General features: G+C 31.5%; 1 pseudogene; it reads left to right on the top strand.

Annotated features, from left to right (window-relative positions):
- The first annotated feature begins 984 nt into the window (after positions 1-984).
- Positions 985-1083, top strand: LOC136143133 (U6 spliceosomal RNA; annotated as a pseudogene).
- Positions 1084-3709: the final 2626 nt, after the last annotated feature.

Genomic DNA, 3709 nt, shown 5'->3' with positions numbered 1-3709 from the left:
TATTACAAAGATTGATAAAATTGACTAAATGAAAAAATTTTAAACCTTCATTAAAAAATACCCTATGCAAGGTGCAAGAGGGAGGAGATGGGGATATATGTATATGAATAGCTGATTCACTTTGTTATAAAGCAGAAACTAATGCACCATTGTAAAGCAATTATACCCCAATAAAGATACTAAAAAAAAAAAAAAAAAAAGATTACCCTATGCAAGGTCAAGGACAAATGACAAATTGAAGGTAAACAATTCATGTGACAGAAAAGGATCTAACATTTCCAACATAAAAAATTCTCATAGAAGTCAGAAAAAAAGAAAAATATCTTAATATGAAATGGAGAAAAAACATGGACAGAGAATAAGAAATAGAAATTGTCCTTAAAACATGAAAAGATGCTCAACTTCACACATAATAAGAGAATAGCAAATTGAAACTACACTGAAATACCACTTCCTTTTAGATTATAACACACTCTTTCCACTTTATGATGAAGAATTATAACTTACAGGAAAAGCAAAATTTCAAATGTATGTGTCCTTTGACTCAGCATTGCCACTTCTGGAAACAATCCTGCACAACACACACACACACACGCACACACACACACATACATGCACACAAGCACACATCAAACAATATATGTGCAAAGTTATTGATTGCAAGATTGTTTGTAATAGACAAAGTCTGAAAACAACTCAGTGGACAACGATGGTGGACTAGTGAAATTACCCATGTTTCATTCACAGAATGGAATATATTGATAGTATAGTTATTAATAACTGATAAGAAATATCATGCACGGCAAAGACCTCCAGGATATATCAAGTGGAAAAAAAGCGAACTACAGAGTAATGTATATTATGTTATCTTTTGTGCAAAATGGGAGGAAAATAAGAACATTCAAGTTCATTTGTATTTGCATAAAGAAAAAATGGAAGAATGTATAAATAATACTAGTAAAAATATGTTCTCACTTCAGCAGCACATGTATTTTCAGTATTGAAATTGGAACTATATAGAGAAGATTAGCATAACTCCTGCAAAAGTATGCCACAGAAATTCATGATGTGTTTCATAGTTTGGGGAAGAAAAGAAACATTTACATTCATGAAGCTAAAAGATCCCCAAACTGAATCAACCAAAAGATTATAATGAGATGTATTATAATCAAATTGCCACAAGTCAAAGACAAAGAGAGAATTTTGAAAGCAGTGAGGGAAAATCGATTCTTCACATATAAGGGAGTGCTCATAAGACTATCAGTAGATTTCTCAGCAGGAAATTTGCCGGCCATGAGATAATAAGGTGATATATTCAAAGTACTGAAAGAAAAATACTGACAACCAAGAATTCTATACTCAGCAACAGTACCTGTGAAAATGTAGAAGAGATTAAAAATCATTCCTAGACAAACAAAAACTGAGGGAGTTTGGCACCACTAGACCTACCTTAGAAGAAATGCTTTAGAGAGTTCTTCAAGTAGAAAGAAAAACATGCTAAAAAGTAACATGAAAGCATTTGAAAGTGTGAATCTCATTGGTGAAGCTAAATATATAGACATACACAGATTAAATTAAGACTGTAATGGTGATGTGTAAATTACTTTTTACCCTAATATAAATGTTAAAAATTTGTTAATAGATAAAAAATACAAATATAAGCAAACTCTCACTATAAGAACACAAAGTCTCTGGGGTGGAATAGAAGTGTAGTATTTCAGTATGGGATTGAAGTTAAACTATTATCAACTTAAAATAGAAGTTACAACTATAAAGATAAATATGCAAGCCTTGAGCTAATCTCAAAGGAAAAAAACTACAATAGATACCAGGAAGGTAAAGAGAAAAGAATCAAAGCAAATCACCAAATAAAATCATCAGAGAACAAAGGAAAATGGCAAGAGAGGAAGAGAGGGACAAAATAGACAGAAAATAATTAACAGAATGGCAATAGTAAGTCTTTACATAATTTTCTTAAGTGTAAATGAATTAAACTCCCTAATCAGAAGGCACAGAGTGACTGAATGGATTAAAAAAAAACCAAGTTCCAGCAATATGTTGTCTACAAGAGACTCACTTTAGCTTTAAAAGCACAGATAGGCTGAAAGTTAAGGGATGGAAATAGATATTTCATGCAAAGGGTAATCAGAAGAAAGTGGGTATGGATATAGGGAAAAAAACAGACGAATTCTAAAACTGTCTCTAGAGACAAAGAAGTTCATTATATAAGGATAAAAGGGTCAATTCAACAAGAAGATGTAACAGTTATAAATATATATGTACCTTATGTCAGAACATCTAAAAATATAAAGCAAATATTGATAGATTTGAAGGTAGAATTCCACAACAATACAGTAAGGGTAAGGGGCCTCAAATATCCCACTTACAATAATAGATAGAATATCCAGATAGAAAATCAATTTTAAAAACCCAGCTGGCTTGAATAACACTATAGACCAAGTATACCTAAGAGACAGAACTTACAACCAACAGGAAAATACTCATTCTTCTCAAGCACACACCGAACATTCTTCAGGATAGATCAAATGTTAGGCCACAAAACAGTCTTAGCAAATTTAACTACACCAAAATCATTCCAAGTATCTTTTCTGACCATATTGGAATAAACCAGAAATCAATAACAGCAAGAAAACTGGAAAATGCACAGATACATAGAAATAAATCAACACACTTGTGAACAACCATTGCACCAAAGAGGAAATCGAAAGGGAATTTAAATACTATTTTGAGACAAATGAAAACAAAAACACAACATACTGAAATTTATGGGAAGCATCAAAAGAAGTACTGAGAGGAATGTTTGTAGCAATGAATGCCTACATTGAGAAAGAAGATAGATCTCAAATAAACAAAGTAATTTTACACCTTAAGAACCTAAAAAGAATAAACTGAATGCAGAATTAGCAGAAGGAAGGTAATAATAAAGATTAGAGCAAATATAAATCAAATAGAGATTAAAAAGATAGAAAAAAAACTGAGTTGGCTTTTTGTAAAGATAAACAAAATATAGAATCCCTTAGTTAAGTTAACTAAGAGTAGAAGAGAGATGACTCAAATAAATAAAATCAGAAATGAAAGAGGAGATATAATAATGGATACCTCAGAAAAGAAAAGGATCATAATGGACTATCATGAACAATTAAATAACAACAAGTTGGATAACTGAGAAGAAACTGATAAATTCCTAGAAACATACAATCTGCCAAAATTGAATCAAGAAGAAATAGAAATCCTGAACAGACTAATAAACAAATAAGGAGATTCAATCAGCAACTAAAAGACTCCTGATGAAGAAAAGCCCAAGACCAGATGGCTTCACTGCTGAGTTACACAGAACATTCAAAGAAGAATGAATACTGATACTTCTCAAACTGCTTCAAACAACAGAAGAGAGAACACTTCCAAACTAATTTTATGAGACCATCATCACCTTGAAAACCAGACAAAGGCAATAGAAGAAAAGAAAACTACAGGCCAATATTGCTGATGAACATAGATGCAAAAGTTCTCAATAAAATACTAGTAATCCAAATTCAAAAGCATACTAAAAGATTTTTGTGTCGTAATTAAGTGAGATGTAAGGATGGTTCAACCACACAAATCAATCAATGTGGTACATCATTTTTTTTAAAAAATGAAAGGAAAAAAACCATATGAGCATCTCAATAGATGCAGAAAAAGCATTTGA

Source organism: Phocoena phocoena, chromosome X, assembly GCF_963924675.1.
Source record: "Phocoena phocoena chromosome X, mPhoPho1.1, whole genome shotgun sequence".
NCBI lineage: Eukaryota > Metazoa > Chordata > Mammalia > Artiodactyla > Phocoenidae > Phocoena > Phocoena phocoena.
This window is presented reverse-complemented; position numbering and strand designations above follow the sequence as displayed.